Source organism: Sus scrofa, chromosome 14, assembly GCF_000003025.6.
Source record: "Sus scrofa isolate TJ Tabasco breed Duroc chromosome 14, Sscrofa11.1, whole genome shotgun sequence".
NCBI classification, from domain to species: domain Eukaryota; kingdom Metazoa; phylum Chordata; class Mammalia; order Artiodactyla; family Suidae; genus Sus; species Sus scrofa.
In genome coordinates, this window is record NC_010456.5 from 2,875,513 (window position 1) to 2,893,335 (window position 17,823).

A 17,823-nucleotide genomic window follows, 5' to 3' on the forward strand; every position below is an offset into this window, starting at 1 on the left:
AAAAATAGGCCTTAATAAAAAAAATTTTTTTTTTTTTTTTTGGTCTTTTTGCTATTTATTGAGCCACTCCCGTGGCATATGGAGGTTCCCAGGCTAGGGGTCGAATCGGAGCTGTAGCTGCTGGCCTACGCCAGAGCCACAGCAACGCGGAATCGGAGCCACGTCTGCGACCTACACACAGCTCACCACAACGCCGGATCCTTCACCCACTGAGCAAGGTCAGGGATCAAACCTGTGACCTCATGGTTCCTAGTCGGACTCGTTAACCACTGAGCCACGACGGGAACTCCTGGCCTTAATAAATGTAAAAGAATTAAAATCATGCAAAGGATATTCTCTAACAACAAAGTGAAACTAGAAATCAACAAAAGAAGAAACTTTGGGAAATTCACAAATATGAGGAAATTGAAACAAAACATACCTAAATAACCAATCAGTCACAGAAGAAATCACCAGGGATATTAGAAAGTACTTTGAGATAAATGAAAATGAAACACAATATAACAAAACTTATAAAGTAGAGCTAATGCACTACTTACCAAAAATTTTATAGCTTTAAATGCCTATGCTAAAAAAAGAGATCTCAAATCCATAACCTAACTTTACACTTTAAGGACTTAGAAGAGCAAATGATACACAAATCTAGCAGAAGAAAGGCAAGAATGAAGATCAGGGCAGAAATAAGTAAAACCGAGAACAGAAAAACAACAGGCAAAATCAATTAAAAAAAATTAATTCTTTGAAAAGATGAACAAAATCAACAAAACATTAGCTAGGGTGACTAATAAAAAAAGAGAGAAGACTCAAATTCTTAAAATCGAAATGAAAGAAGGTACATTACTACCAACCTAACAGAAATTTTAAAAATGACAATTCTATGAAAAACTGTGCACCAACAAATTAGATAATGTAAATAAAATGGACAAATTCCTACAGAAACATAAATACTGAAACAGACTCAAGAAGAAAGAAAATTGTATTAGAACTATAACAATAAAGATATTTTATTAGTAATTAAAAGAAAAAAAACTTCCTGAGGTGGGGAGGGAGCACAGAACCAAATGGCTTCTCTGCTGAATTTTACCATACATTTTAAGAAGAATTAATACTAGTTCTTCACAGATTCAGAAAATAGAAGACAGGATATTTTCCAACCCATTCTTTGAGACAGTATTACCCTAATATCAAAATCAGATCAATGCATCAAAAGAAAATAAAACTACATATCAATATCTCTTATGACTATAGATCCAAACATTCTCAACAAAATACAAACAGCATACAAACATGCCTCTTGCCACTTGCACATGGAATTTGAAAATCCGGAAATGACCCAAGTATACATGGAAATATCAATTAGAAACAAGGTGGTTTTTCAACTAAATGGGAATGGATCCACAAATGGTTGGGACAGGATAGCCATTTGGGGCCGGTGGGGGGCAGTGATCGGGGGCAGGAAGCTGAAACTCTACAACCTGTCATGAAAATGTAATTTCTGGGAGTTCCCGTCGTGGCGCAGTGGTTAACGAATCCGACTAGGAACCATGAGGTTGCGGGTTCGGTCCCTGCCCTTGCTCAGTGGGTTAACGATCCGGCGTTGCCGTGAGCTGTGGTGTAGGTTGCAGACGCGGCTCGGATCCCGCGTTGCTGTGACTCTGGCCTAGGCCGGTGGCTACAGCTCCGATTCAACCCCTAGCCTGGGACCCTCCATATGCCGCGGGAGCGGCCCAAGTAATAGCAACAACAACAACAAAAAAAAAAAAAAAAAGAAAAAAGAAAATGTAATTTCTGGTTGATTAAAAACTCAAGCCATGAGTAAAGTTATCTGTTCATGAATATGAACAGCTGAAAGACATGAAGAGTTTGCAAATAAATTCAAATGGCTAATAAATCTCTGTAAAGACTCAATGCCACGCTGTTAACTCAACAAAGGTAAACTGAAATGAGAGATCAACATTTAACATGTCACGCTGGCAAGAGAGGGAAACAGGCACTCCTTGCCTGGCCCAGAGCGTGTAGAGTGTCTCAGACTCTCTGCCACACCACGTGACCATCCACCCAAACCCGTGCAGCAATTCCACAGCCAAGAATTTATCAGTTAAATCAGTGGTACAAAGCCTCGGCTTTAAGGATGCTGGCTGTCATGGCAGAAGAAGGGAGATAACCGAAGACTGGTCAAGCCAGTATTGGTCTGACACAGAAGGGTTAAAAGTAATGGATAATAATAAACATGGTGCATAAACATTATGATGGCAGTTGTCACAGATTTTAAGCCCTTAACCCATGCTGGACCCTAAATCTCTCCTCATGGATTGTCTAACCCTCAAAGGACCCTATGAGCTTCTCTGGTCACCCCCAAACACTGATAAAGAAGTTTACATGTCTGTGTATTGAGCTTGCAGTATGAAGTAAATTTGTGCATGAGATGCAGAGAGTTGAAGATGACAGCCTCAGGAATGAGCAAAGCAAGATTAGAACTGACTGTACGTGGCTCCTCCCGGTCACTCACTGGCAGGACGATTTACAGTCACTGAAGCTACACAAAAAACAGATCAGCATGAACACTTTAGGAGGGGAGACAGGGTGACCCTGTGTTTGAATCACTTGGCGCATTTAGGCTTTTACTTTTCAAACCAAAAAAAAAAAAAAAAAAAAAAAAAAAAAAGGATTTTTTTTTTTTTTTTTTTTTAAGAGTAAAACAAAATAGTTCATCTTGGAAATTTCTGTGAATGAAATTCTCTGGCTTTTTAAATGAATATTAATAAATAAATAAATAAGGGAGTTCCCATTATGGCTCAGCAGTAACAAAGCCGACTAGTATCCATGGGGATATGGGTTTGACATCTGCCCTCACCCAGTGGGTCAGGGATCTGGTGTTGCTGTGAGCTGTGGTGTGGGTTGTAGTCATGGCTTGGATTTGGCATTGCTATGGCCGTGGTGTAGGCTGGTAGCAACAGGTCTGATTTGACCCCTAGACTGGGAACCTCCATATGCTGCGGGTGTGGCCCTAGAAAGAAAAGAAAAAAAAAGAATGTTTATTTAACAAATTATGGAACGCAAATATAACAATTTAACAAATTACATAACTTAAAATATCTGCCATACAAGAAGAAATAAAGCTGCATATTAAGATTTCTCTGCATGCCTTTCCCCCATGCATTTGAAAGAACTTGAAAAGAAAGTCTTTATATTCTCTTTCCTGAATATCTTCCACTGCAGTGAAACTATTGAATGAGGTCTGATTTCTTCAATGAAAAAGCAAGGATTTGGGGACATCAACATAAACATTTGTATTTTATAGGTACAGTACTATATACCACTAATATTGAATCGATTAAACAATACAGACCATTGCTAGTGGGTATCATAAAAATGCATGTCATTGCCAACTGTGATTTTTTTCTGTAAATTAATGTCTTTGTCTTTCCTAAGTTTCTCCTCTAAGGAAAGAATTTATTGAAAGAATTAATAAGTTAGCAGTCCTATCACCAGACACTACTTATTTCCCCTGCCCCTATAAAAAGGGACTTTTTCAATACATTGTTTTACCTAATTGAGACGCTTAAACTCATAAATCATGGTTGTTGCAGGCTTTTCTTTGAGGCTTTTTTATTTTCACAGCCAGAAGCCCTAAACTGATCAATCACAGAATAATGTCATGGGTAATTACCACGGGGTGACTTGCCTTTTCTGTCTCTCGAGGCCGCAGGTGTGCTCTTAGCCTGGTGTTTAAAGCACTTTTGCCTTGACAACCAAATGGGACCCGGGGACCTCTCTCTCCATCACTATCACAAAAACACACATGGATATGTACACACACACAGGGACACACATGGACACACATGACACTCAAGAACACAGGCACAGGATAAGCAATGATGTCCTACTATATAGCACAGGGAGTTATATCCAAGTGACACTGGCTGTGTTCCTATTTGTTTCTCATCACAATTTGGCTTCTCAGAGAGTGACATCATTGCAGATGTTGTCATCAGTGTGATATATAGCACCCAGAGGCAGCTCCCTCTTAGTACCCTGGCTAGGGTTACAGAGAAAGGTAGGGACAGTGTTGCTGGCTGGAGAGAGACTCAGGTTACCCAGATATTTGAACTATTGGAGGAAACACTCGCCCTTGTCCAAGGGCAGGAAAAACTTCATGATCTCACCTTCCCGTGTTCTCCCATGGCAATAAAAACGCAAGCATGCTGACAGAACACTGTAAACCAACTATGATGGAAAAAAATTAAAATAATTTTTAAAATAAAAATTAAAGAAATAAAAATGCAAACACGAAATGGAAGGAAGGCCAGTGAGAGGGAAACACAGGCTGGACCACAAAGGAGACACGGAAGGAGGCAAGGGGGCCAGGGGCTCACAGCGTGGACACACCAGTTCCAACATGCAACCCAGACCTGCGAACCCTTTCCCAGCTGGCCTCATGCTTCATTCTAGGCCCCAGTAAAGTTCACAGCCATGTTTCTAAAGAGACATTATTTATGCAAACATGCTTTTCTTCCATGTGCCCTAGCTTGCCAACAGCAAAGAGCTCGTAATGGGCCCAGGCCCTGTTTAAAATATGCACCAACACCCTCGCCAAGTCTAGCACCATGTAAATGTCGAGGGGAGTAAAGGCCTGGAAATGCTCCATCTCCGAGGGTCAAATTGGCAAAAAAGGGATGTCAGACTAAGGCATCCAGCAAAGTGCCTCCCAGAACTCTGCGCTCCAGCGCCACGGACACAACCTCTACACAGAAAAGCTGGATTGTAAACCCCCCCGCCTCGCTGTCCCTCCCACCATCACTTTCGTCTGTAAGGAACTCTAAGCACGGAAGAGTTTAGATAAACTGGACCCTGACATCTGTGACAATCTACTGAACACAAGTGCATTCCATACAGGAGGCTAGGCAGTCCTAGGGTCCCCACGCAGCTCTGCTTCCCCGGGGGAGTTCCCTGGAAATGCTCAGGATGTTTGGACCCAGGAACCTCTCAGAAGGTAAGATCTGCAGGGCAGGGTGCTGGACTTGGCCTGAAAAGCTTTCCGGTTATCCTCCTTCCAAGCTCCTTTTGGACCAGACCACCCCCAAGGCCTTGGGCTAAAAGGGGAAGTGAATAGGAGAGACTGAGAAAGTCTAGATGGCAGTTTTCATGAAGGAAAAAACAATGCAAGTCTCCTGGAGGGGATAGATTCTTCTCCAAAAGGACAAAAAAGGGTCCTCTGCAAAGCGACACTGCAGCCTGACACGGGGAGAAGAGGCAGCATCTGCTGGGAAAGGCCCTGGAGAGGCAAAGAGGCCGAGCTGAGAACCTGTCAGAGACGAAGGCCGTGTGGTGTGTAGCAGGACTAGAAAGACACGGCTTCTAAAAAGAAACCAGGAGTTCCCGCTGTGGTTCAGCAGGTAAAGAACCCAACTATTGTCCATGAGAATGAGGGTTCAATCCCTGGCCTCGCTTAGTGGGTTACGGATCGCACATTGCTGTGAGCTGTGGTGCAGGTGACAGATGCAGCTTGGATCTAGGCATTGCTGTGGCTGTGGTGTAGGCCAGCAGCTATAGCTCTGATTTGACCTCTAGCCTGGGAACTTCCATATGCTGCAGGTACAGCCCTAAAAAAGAAAGAAAAATTTTTTACATAATTAAAAAAAAAAAAAAAGAAACCGAAACTCCAGGGCTGCTGTGATTTGTCCAAAATCCCTGGAGCCATCTTAGCCGTCGACAGGTGGACTGTGGCCAGGTTCTACGGGGAGGATGGGGGGACTTGTCCTGAATGGCAAGTGCCCAAAAAGAACAAAACCACTGCTGCCAGGCTGCTGAAGGGAGCTAGTTCTTTCAATCTACCGGGGGGCGAAGTAGGTGAACATTTGCTGTGGAAAACCACCCCAGCCCATGATGGTCCATGTGTGCATGTCCAGCCTACGGGCAGCCCAGGAAACAGGTTACCTGACATTTAAAACCTGTGATGGTTTTTCCCACCACCTAGCAAAGAGCAGGAGGCTGGACTATTCGATGGCCAGGCCAGGTAGAGGGAGGGTGGAGACATGGCAGGAGGTGTATAACTGGGACAAGTTCCACAAAGGACCATGGCCTGTATAATCACAAAGGCACACACCTGCAACACAACAATTCCACGTCTAGAAAGTCTGTCCTACATGAACTCACATGTGTGTGAAATGATATGTGGACACGGTTATTCACTGATGCACCGAGTCTTTGTTTTGTTTGCATTTTCACTGACTTCTATTTTGCCTTTGCACACAAGAATAGATTCATTTCATCACAACCACAGTCAATATATAGGAGTTTCATCACCCGAAAACCTCTTCTCATGCTTTCCTTCTACAGTCACACCATATCACATCCATACCCACAATCCCCTGACACACACACACAACACACACACACACACACACACACACACACAGAGTGAGTTTTTTCTCCATCATTATGATTTCATCTTTTGGAGAAAACTAGACTCACACAGTACATAATTGAAGGGGATTAGAACATGCCACCCCCACATATGCCACTATGGCATACAAAGTATTGTGAGCTGAAGATAACAGAAACAGCAAAGACAGGACAATCTCTCTGCCCTCCCCCATTTGCCTAAAAGCAGGACATAAATTCCCTTTGCGAAGGTGTCTCCATCGTTCATACTATAAAGAGAAAAACAACTCTTGTCATTGTACATAAAGGTGGCATCAAGATGAATCTGCATAAATAAATCTTGCTAAACAACTCTTGCCTACCATTAGTTTCCCACATATATTTCCTAGTCACTTTCTCACAGTCTACCACCCCTAGAAGCCCAAACCCCTTTCCAATGTCTAATTATGGCTCCTCAATTTATTACCCTTTGTTTACATGGAATATAAGTACAGAAGTCTGACACTTCTTTGGGCTTTCAATTTTTTCCTGTGATGCCACTATGCACATAAAAATATCAATCAACATCAGTAAAGTAGGTATGATTGTCTTATGTTGCTTTTGGTCAGTTTAATTCGCATGCCCCAGTCACAGAACCTACAAGAGTGCAAGGTTTTTTTTTTCTCTCCTACATAACTTTTTGAAACTGCTCCGTTCATTCAACCAAATGCCTTTGAGAGTCATCTAATTTGGCATCTGTAGAGATAATTATTTCTTATTTTTTGCAAAACAGTATTTCATGATATGGATGGATCACAGTTGGTTTATCCATTCATTCACTGGAGGACATCTACATTATTTTCAGTTTGGGGCTATTTCAAATAAAGCTGCTAAAAACATTTTTAGACAGGCTTTTGTGTGAACCCAAGTTTCCATTCTCTGGGCAGCAGCCAGGAGCCATGAGTGTCTACTCTGAGGTAATCCCTTTGGACCAGCCCTCTCACACTTTAATGAGCACACAAACCACCCAAAGAGATGGTTAAGTGCAGATTCTAACTCCATGGGGTGGGGCCTAGGATTTTGCATTCCTAACAGCTCCCAGGCAATGCGAAGCTGCTGGTGTGTGGGCCACCCTGAGCAGGCCACCCTGAACAGTGAGGTCTTGGCTTCCAGACAGACAGGCTATGCCCCAGGGTGCCCTTTTAGCGGGGCCAGTGAGGTTGGGACTGGCAGCTTTCACCAGGTCCTTTGGTCAATGAAACCATCACAAATAAATCTTCCCTTGATTTGAAAGGTTTTAGGTCGAGCATGCATTTGGCATTTCTATGGCACACCTGAACCCTGCAGGCATTTGGATCTGAGACCCCTGCCCAGTCTTACCTGTGGGCAGAAGAAACAACCTCCAGGGGCACCACCATTTTTAGTCCAAGGAGCAGGGCAACACTTTCTCTGTGCAGTGGAGCCTCATCAAAGGCCATTAAAACACAGGCAACTTCAACTCGAGGGTTTGGCAAAGAGAAAGAGCAGAGAGAGCAGCAGAGGAAAGGGAGGGGCTCACAGAACATCCAATAAAGAGCCTCAGAAACACCTGCCCCTCTGCCCATGGGAAATGGACCAAATCCAGCCCAAGCGGGCGATGTGTGCCAGGAGAGCCCAGGTGGAAAGAATGTGAGGTTTCCCTGGTTTTCCCTGACCACCGGGGCGGTGAAGGAACCACCAGGGGTAATGACTCCAGGACGAAAGTGCAGGGTGCTCCAGGGCCTTGCAAAGATGCTGACTCATGAAGCCTTGAAGGAACTGACCAGAAAATGGGCAAAGAACAAAAGCAAACATTTTTCCAAAGAAGATATACAAATGGCCAACAGGCAACATGTCCGGTGTGTGTCTGTGTCGGTATCAACGTGTGTGTCTGTGTGCCTATGTGTGTATGTGTGTCTGTGTCCATGTGTATGTCTGGGGAGGGCAGGATACTGGGGTGGTATCTGGGCCCTGAAGCTGTTTTTCTCATCCACAACACTACCTGGAGATCAAGATAGGTTTAATAGGAGTTTCCACTGTGGCTCAGTGGTAATGATGCTGAATAGTATCCATGAGGATGCAGGTTCGATAACTGGCCTTGCTCAGTGGGTTAAGGATCCACTGATGCCGTGAGCTGTGGTGTAGGTCACAGAGGAGGCTCAGATCCCACATTGCTATGGCTGTGGTGTAGACCAGCAGCTGTTGCTCTGATTCGACCCCTAGCCTGGGAATTTCCCTATGCTTGTGGGTGCGGCTCTAAAAAGACAAAAAAAAAAAAAGGAAGAACTATTCTGACTACGTTCCATGGTTTCCTTTAGGATCTCACTCAGTCAGGGAGCAGGCTTCAAGGCCCACGTTGCACAGAATCTGGGTCCATCTCTTCTCCAAGTGAAAACCTTTCCGAATTTATTTTTGATGGACTGTGACCCCCTAGAGGATACCACCACCAGAAACACACTCATGTCTAAACGTCTGACATCAGGGTTGGTTCAGTCTGCACATCTGGAATTGGGGACTATACCAAGAGCACCCCCTCTGAGAGCAGGCGTTGCAGAGTGCGACCCGACGGCAACACTTGCCTAACTTGTGTTCATGGGAGAAAGTGTTTACTACCAGCTTTGTCTTGGGAAAGAATTTCAACTGCGAATGGAACCAAAGGATAAAAAATGGGAAATCTCAAGCACGTGCCCTCAGGGAAACAAAACTGAAGGACCAAGGGACTGATTTCAGGAAAGGCCTGATTTATTTCTCTACTCATATTTGATAAGCAAATATTTATATATTGGTAACATTGGGATTTTCTTAAATGATAGGGAGTGGTAAGGGCTGGACTTCTATCACCAGCTTTGGAAGGTTCTGCTGATGGTTTCCAGAAGCACCCTCGAGAAATTGACCCAGGTGGGGTTGGTCTCGAAAAATAAGCTGAACTGAGTTCTGCTTGTATGACTGGGCTGGTTTTGTCTGCTCAGGAAACTTCCAACTTGGACTCTGTTTGGCTTTGATTTTAACTGAACTCTGCCCTCTTTCCATTCCCTGCCCTTAAAAACAGTCTAGTCTGGGAGTTTCCGTCATGGCTCAGTGTTAACGAATCCGACTAGGAACCATGAGGTTGCAGGTTCGATCCCTGGCCTTGCTCAGTGGGTTAAGGATCCTGCATTGCCATGAGCTGGGGTGTAGGTTGCAGGCGCGGCTCGGATCCCGCGTTGCTGTGGCTCTGCTTTAGGCTGGTGGCTACAACTCCAATTCGACCCCGAGCCTGGGAACCTCTGTATGCCGCGGGAGTGGCCCTAGAAAATGGCAAAAAGACAAAAAAAAAAAAAAAAAAAAAAAAAAAAAAAGCCTAGTCCGAATCCTCAGTGGACTCAGTTGTAGCTTGATGTAGTTTTTGTGTCCCAAATTGCAATCCCTCTGCCATCCCCAAACAGACTCATCTTTTTGATAATTTGGAGCTGGCCTCAGTTTTTCTCTTTATTTTTAAATTAATTAATTAATTAATTGTCTTTTTAGGGCCGCACCTGTGGCATATGGAGATTCCCAGGCTAGGGATCCATTTGGAGCTGTAAGCTGCCGGCCTCAACCACAACCACAGGAATGCCAGATCCAAGCCATGTCTGTAATCTACACCACAGCTCACGGCAATGCCGGATCCTTAACCCACTGAGGAAGACCAGGGATCGAACCCACAACCACATGGTTCCTAGTCAGATTTGTTTCCGCTGCACCAAGACAGGAATGCCCCATCTCTTTGTTTGTCAACAGTCAACCTTCCCTACCACCCCCACCGCACCCCCACCCCCGTTTTCCTAAAGCCCCTGATCTGAAACACTGAGCCAGTTTACACGTTGCTGTGAGCCTAGAGCTGTTTCAGCAGAGCTCTGTCCCTACAGCTGCAAAGTCACCCAGCTGCCCTTGGAAGCACCTTTGCTTGGCAGCCTTTTCTTACCTGGGGGCGCCCCCAGGGCCCAGGCTCCCACCCCAGCGGCTGACCCAGGCGCAGTAACAAGCACAGGGAACCGGGTCTGTCTCCTGGCCTGGACAATGAGAAGGAAAGGCCGCCCATGTCTCCACACCACGACGTGGCACTTTGGCAAGAGCTGAATTCCGGGTGCCTGTGATCCCAGGCCTGCCTGCCTTCCTGCCCGGGGCTAATTCTTGGGGACACCCCCCAAAGGTTCCAGGCCACCCTGGGCCCTGGAATCTCCACTACCAGGAGCAGATCCTTTGGGGCAAAACTGCAGCACTGGATGACAAGTGAGGCTGCATCCTGAGTTCTATGAAACAGCTGTTCAATTTCTTCCACCATCGACTTTTGAGTTGTTGGCCTTGATTTTAATGAACGGGGTCTTTGAAAGCTTCATTTGGATCCTCCAGCCCCTCTCTAGGAGTATTTTACCCGCCTCAGGAAAATTCCTTTTTCTTTCTTTTATGATTTAAAAGCTTAAACGAAATGCTCTGCAGGAATAAAGAATGTGCCCTTAATCCCCCTTCTCCTCACAAAAGAGCCCTTACTTATCCAAAGTACTTCATGGTAATGCTCGAATAGTGTTTAATTACTACAACCTATTAAAGGGCTTCTGGTCTTCAAAAGCCACAGGCCTGTTCCCCAGTCCCCTGAGAATGCTTCTCTCCGTATTCCTGGCACACACGGTCACACACAGGACCCCTGCCGCCACAAGAGACAGTCACACAGCACCAAGAGCAACCTCTGGACACCTACATTCGGCTGACAAAGGTCACAGGATGAGATGCTTTTTATCCACCCATGTGCCAGGTGTTGAGCTGGGGTGGGGGGAGGCAACCCTCTCGCAGGCCCCTCATCTGACATCAGAGCCCCACCTGGGAGCCAGGTGCACAGGTGAGGATCCCAAGAGATGAGCGGCAGAGCCAGAGCGGCCCCTGGGGTCCACCTTGCCCCCTCTGCCCCTCATCTCCCCTCCAGTTTAGCTCCCCTCCCGCTGCCCCTCTGCCCCCACGTGGCACTCTCCATTCTCACCTCAAGCCCGAAGCCTAGAGAAGTGGCACCTCCTGGTGCCCTTGGCACGAGAACTGGAAACCCAAGAGGCAGACACTCGTAAGCAAGGAGAGCAGCAGCAGTAGAAACGCCCATGTGCTCTGTGTGTGTTTTGGGGGAAGAGCACCACTTGTGAGGGCATGTATGTACACACACACACACACACACACACACACACACACACACACACACAGCTTTCACACCCCCACCCCGAAGCGCCCTGCGAGTTGAATGAAGCAGGAAAAGGGATGAGATGATGGAAATCTATTCAAACTTTCAAACGAAACCCATTCCTTCATCAACACTGTCCATCCTAGAAGGATAAAGATCCATGTTACCCTCAGCTAACACTCTTCCTGGGGTATAAGCAGTGGAAAAAAAAACACAACATAGCAGCGCCACAGAGGCGCGCATGTCACCCCACAAAACGTATACAGAGGCCGTTGAGAACCCAGGGGAATTCAGTGCCGACTTCAGTTTTTAATTGGATGTGAAAAGGTAACATTGCCTGGGATGTGCATTTCAGGGAGAGAAGCAGCTGGCTCTGTGACTAAGTGTCTGGGTGCGGGGAGTTGAGAAAGGGCCCCACAGTGATTTATGAGCAGAATTAGGGAGCAGACGCCATGTGGTTTGGAGGAGAAGGACACATTCCATTTAGACCTGTGGGGGAGGTCAGTGAGATCACTGTACATTATGATAATTTGAAAGAAGCATGTGTTTCCAAACAAGCCCGGGCTGATCTGCCAGAGGATGCTCCCCCTTTTTTTCTAAAAAAGCACCAAAGATGGATGTGCGCATTCCGCCCGACTGACGCCTGCTCCTCTCCTCGCCTGTGTGCACCAGCCAAGCCTGATGCCACCAAGGGTCAACTGCTGTCGCAAACCTGTTTATGCCAGTTCTAATAGCATCATATTATGCTATCTACTGTTACCCAAAGTGAGGACACAGGAGAGCTAACAAGAAGATAGTTACGGTTAGAAAAACTAAGCCGAATACTTCAGGGAAAAAATTAAAAGCATTTGCTTAAAAAATAATTATGTGCTTCTAAAGATGACAACTATAGGCATTCTTGTCGTGGGGCAGGGGAAACGAATCCGACTAGGAACCATGAGATTTGGGGTTCGATCCCTGGCCTCGTTCAGTGGGTTAAGGATCCGGTGTTACTGTGAGCTGTGTGTAGGTCACAGATGTGGCTCGGATCCCGAGTTGCTGTGGCTGTGGTGTAGGCTGGCAGCAACAGCTCTGATTAGACCCCTAGCCTGGGAACCTCCATATGCTGCGGGAGCGGCCCTAAAAGAAAGAAAAAAAAAAAAGATGACAACTATAAAACATTGGTGGGAAGAGTGAACATCTATTAGGATTCTGCATGTTCAAAATATCTGGAGCTCTTATTTTAGTTTAAAGAAATCAAAACCTAAACATCATTGAAAACGCACTTTGGGTGTGGCTGAGGTAAGAAGGATGGCATGGCGCTCCCACCAGCCAGCCTCCCCTCCCTTCAATTAAAATATCACTAAATTAACACATATTATGGATTAAAATCAGATGTGTGGCATATGCAGCCTTTGAATATTCCCTTATTTAATCTTCTTTTGCAAGAGACTGTGTCATAAGCAAGGAATCCTCCTCTAACTCCATCAGCAACCACCGAGCATCTCATTTGGTGAGTACGTATCCTGTGCCAAGAAAGATATTAAGAACTTTACAATATTATCTTCTTTATTCCTTTCAAGGACCTTACGAAACAGTCATTATTATACCCAGGTCCCAGACAGGTAACCTGAGGCAAAGAGGAAGGAAGCAAATTAACCAAATCCACACAAGGTCACACGGAGTTTTCACAGGTCTTCCCAGCAACAGCTGAGAGGTGGGAATCAAATAAAAAGATCCCAGGAGCTAGATTTATCTGCACAGAAGATTCCATCAACTTCTACCTGAAACTGCAAGACCGCCAACAGAGAAAAGTGTCAAGGAAAATACACATTAAGCTACAGTAACAGTTTAAAAGTAATTCTCTCTCTCTCTCTCTCTTTTTTTTTTTTTTTTTTGCTTTTTATGGCCACACCCATGGCATATGGAGGTTCCCAGGCTAGGGGTCGAATTGGAGCTGTAGCCACCGGCCTATACCACAGCCACAGCCACGCCAAATCCAAGCCACATCTGTGACCTACACCACAGCTCACAGCAACGTTGGATCCTTAACCCCCCCGAGCAAGGCCAGGGTCGAACCTGCATCTTCATGGATCCTAGTCAGGTTCATTAACCACTGAGTCACGAAAGTAACTCCAAAAGTAATTCTCTTTAAAAAACAATAAAATAAAAAATAAAAACCCTGGAGATTTCTGCTCATGCCCAACGCATGAGTTCACACCACCACGTCTTCCCCATTACCCGCTAGGCCCTTCACCCCTGCACCTAGTTCAGGGCCTGGCACAGCAAGCAGCCATTTACCAAAGCCCAAAACGCCCACAACTGTTTCCCAATGCAAGGGGAAGCAGAAGAACAGAATTTGGGGTCGGGCCTGTGCCAATCAATATCCAGAATATTTCGGGAGCACTGCAACCGAAACCAGACCAAACTCTGCTCTAACAATGAAGACACACACTGCGGTCTGAGCGGCTGAGGAGGGTTGCTATGCCACGTGGGGGGATCCGGGGAGAATTCTGTTCCAGCTGTCCCCAAGACGGGACATACGACATGTCACACACAGATGGAGCTCCCTCGGGTCACCAGCACAGGGACACAGGCTTCATCCCAACTGCAGCCCAATCTGTCACATAACTAGCACACGAAACATCCCGGTGCTCTGAGTGGGTGCTGGAGGACACTTTTCAAGTTCGTGGGACACATGCCAACAGATGACACAATAAGTGGTTTTATTTTTCAGAACTCCTCAGTGCCTAACTGGTGACTCAGTCACCTGAATGCCCACTGTCGCCTCTTCTGCATGGCACACGGAGAATGAAGAGCTCAAGAAACAGCCAGGAAGACCTCCTGCCCTGGGCATGGAGCCAATTCACATTTTGACCTAAACATCTGGAGCACCCCTGACGGAGAGTGCCCCCGCCCCCCCGCAACTGGGAGGAGCTGGTTCTCCCCCCTGGGGCCACATCGGAATTTTTTACATCCCAAGGGACTGTTTACATCCCAGGCTGGTCAGGTCCCCAGGAGACTCCAATGGCAGCCAGGGGCAGAACTGTGGGTCCCCACGCAGCCCTAGAGGCTGTACCCACACAATGGATCTGAAAAACCTGAGCAGGCATCAGAATCACCTGGGGGCCTTTAAAAAAGCATCAGCCCCACCACCACCACCACCACCACCGGCCCCAGTTTCCTGCTCAGCCAGTCTGGGGTGGAGCCTAGGAATCTGCATTTCCAACAAGTTTCCTGGTGATGCTGATGCTAGGCGTCCAAGGACCACACGTGCACCACAGCTGCTCCGGACATGCCGCCCACAGTCAAGTCTTTTGAGCCACACCAGAGACAGGATCGGCAACTTAGGTGCACGATTCAGGTCCACTGCAGAAATTACAACTCCTTTAAAAGAATCTGCAGGCTCAATATCATTTCTTCACTTGACTCTCAGGACTCTGTCTCCCTTAGAAACTGCACATGCCCTAAACAGAAGCAAGGTTCAGTGTTTCCAAGACTCTCGAAACCTTCTGGCCATCTGGGTGGTTTGCTTCCTTCAGGGAGCCCTGAACTGGCTTCAGGGCCCTTCTGCCCGCCCTCTCTCCATCTCTCCCTCCCTCTGTAGCAGCAATTCCTTTATGCCAATCGTTTCTGGGGGAAAAAAATGCAGATAATCTGCTCAGTGGGAATGTCATATGAAACCTACCATTTTGCTCATAACCCAGCATGGAGTTTGGGATCCTTTTAGGGCAGGATCCATAGTCTAGTCCCTTGCCCTCTGTCATTGTGACTTATCAGCAATAACCAGGCAGCGGTTTTTCTCTGCTTCCTATTATTTCTGCTTCTTTGTAAATAGCCATATGGATTTTTAGTCACCCTTCTGACGAAAGCAACAATGTTGCTTCACAGTTCTCTGACTCCCTTTTGACAAGCTACCACTGACTGTTGTTCCCACCCCCAGATAAAAGAAGAGAAGAAGGGGAGGGGCAGGGGTAGAAAAAGAGAGGATGGGGAGGTGGGTAGGGGGGCTCTGAAAGGGAAGAGCCAGGTCTGCCTCATAGCTGCATGTAGCCTGTACTAGTGGGGTAGGTCCTGGGCCCAAACCAAGTCCTGGTCAGTAGCCTGCTGGCACTCCCCAGGGTGATTCACTTCCAACAACCCACTGGTATGTGGCAACATCTCCTTGTGGGTTTCTGGGGCCTAGTGGGGGGAGGAGGGGGTTATCTTCACCACTGCATGTGCCTCCAAGCACATGGTCCACAGACAGGCCCAGGAGCATCCATGAACCCCACTGTGACATCCCAAGGGCTAAGGCTAATCTTTAATGAAAGGGGGGTGACATCACTAAGAATTGGCTTTAATTCATTCCCGACCCCAAACCAGTGTCGAAAGTAAGGACAACCCTATTTGACAATGAGGGCCTCTCGCAGACACATAATTTGTGGCAACCGAGTCAAAACTGATACGCACCAAGAGGAAGAACACCGGCCAAGCTGGGCTGTTCACTCCTGGTCAAGGAGAAAAGCTGGCTCCCCCTTGGCAATGGCCCAGTACCAGGCAGCAGCACTAGGCGACTCCCCTCCCCCGACACGGGGCTGAGTCCCTGTCTGCCATCACTGCTGAGGCTGTGCCTGGGACCAAATCTGGAGCAGGTCGCAGTGATTTCCTCAAGTTCAAGAGTGTTTTGGCACCAGTTCCCGCCTCTCTGGGAAAGTTCCAGAGTTACCCTATCTGGTTCACACTGAAACCCAAGCTCATCTCGAAGCATTTGTGTGCAAGGGTACCTGTCACCAACTTGAGAAGCAGGAGAAAGGCAAATGCCTTCTTAGAAGCAGCTGTGGAGACCCGAAAGGCCTGTTGGATTGACAGGTGTGGTTTTGCATTATGCTTAAGCAAATGTTTTCACAGGTATCACTTACCTGTGATACACGGTCATACGGTTTTACAGAAGGAGCCAGCACATCCAGCCAAACGGGGAGCCCCGCCCTGCCCCTGCGCCCCGGCTGGTGACAGGCGGAGGAATGCCCCAGCCCCGGGCCACCGAATGCTTCACGCAAGGCCTGGTGCAGCCACACTGGGAAGGGGAGGCCCAGACCTGTGACACTTGCAGCCCACAGACGACTAAATCCAAGCTCCCACAGGGCATTAACAGAGGGCGCCCCACTGGTATGCCCAATAGAAGTCTGTGTGCCCACACATGAAGGCTGCCACCCTGTTCCTATGGTGCTCTGTGGCCTTTATCACAAACCTGGCCCGGAGAACGGGGACCACATTCTCTATTCATAGTTCAGGCTTGGGGACAGTCGCAGGGCACAGCAGGGCCAGGATGTCCAGGTAGCCGGGGATCACCTGCCCAGTCCTGTTTGTTGTGTAGGTGACACATGTGGAACATGAGGCCCCTATGGGGACCGGCCTTGGCCATGACCTCACGTCTCCTGTGGGGATGAGGGGCCTAGAGGGGAGAAGGATATAATGGAGCTGATGAGAGCTGCCTAAGCCCACATGGCCTGGCCTCTCTACACAGGGAGGAGCTGGCCGGAGCCCTCTGCAAAGTTCTGGTTGGGGGGACAACAGAAGGTGAGGCCAAAGCAGCCCGCCCCAGACTGCCTGCCCTTGACTGGTGTTCGGTCTGCCACGAGGCAGCACGAGCCTCATTCTCTCTGGCTGGCAGCTGTTATAGGCTGAACCGGGTCCCTCAAGCCCACGTGTTGAAGCCCTAAGGCCCCCTGGCACCTCAGAATGGAAAATGCTTTGGGAGATGGGGCCTTTCAAGAGGTGATTAAGGTAAAATGGGGTTTTTAGGGTAAGTCTTAATCCAATATGACTGATGGCCTTAGAAGCAGGGATAAGGACCCAGAAACACACAGAGGGAAGATCACGTGAGACGAGGGAGAAGGCGACCAGCTCTGAGCCAAGGAGAGAGCTCCCTCCGCAGGAGCCAGCCCTGCCCTCACCTTGACCTGGGACTCCCAGGCTCCAGGACTGTGAGAGGGCAGACGTCTGTGGCTGAAGCCCCCTGGCCGTGGCGCTTTGTTCCAGCAGCCCTCGCAAATGAATACAGCATCTTTTAAAAAGAAGAGCATGGAGGAGTTCCCTTCGTGGATCAGGGGTTAATGGACCGGACTAGGATCCATGAGGATGCAAGTTCGATCCCTGGGTTTGATCCGTGGATTAGGGATCTGGTATTGCTGTAGTATAGGCCAGTGGCTGTAGCTCCAATTCAACCCCTAGCCTGGGAACTTCCATATGTTGCATGAGTGGCCCTTTAAAAAAAAAAAAAGAAAGAAAAAGAACCATGG

The 17,823-nt window shown here is 47.3% G+C and overlaps 1 protein-coding gene across 2 annotated transcripts in view; it reads right to left on the bottom strand.

Moving 5' to 3' along the window:
• The window catches only part of ROR2 (receptor tyrosine kinase like orphan receptor 2), a 231,545-nt gene that overhangs the window by 71,673 nt on the left and 142,049 nt on the right, over nucleotides 1–17,823 (bottom strand). The gene's annotated exons all lie outside the window — the stretch shown is intronic.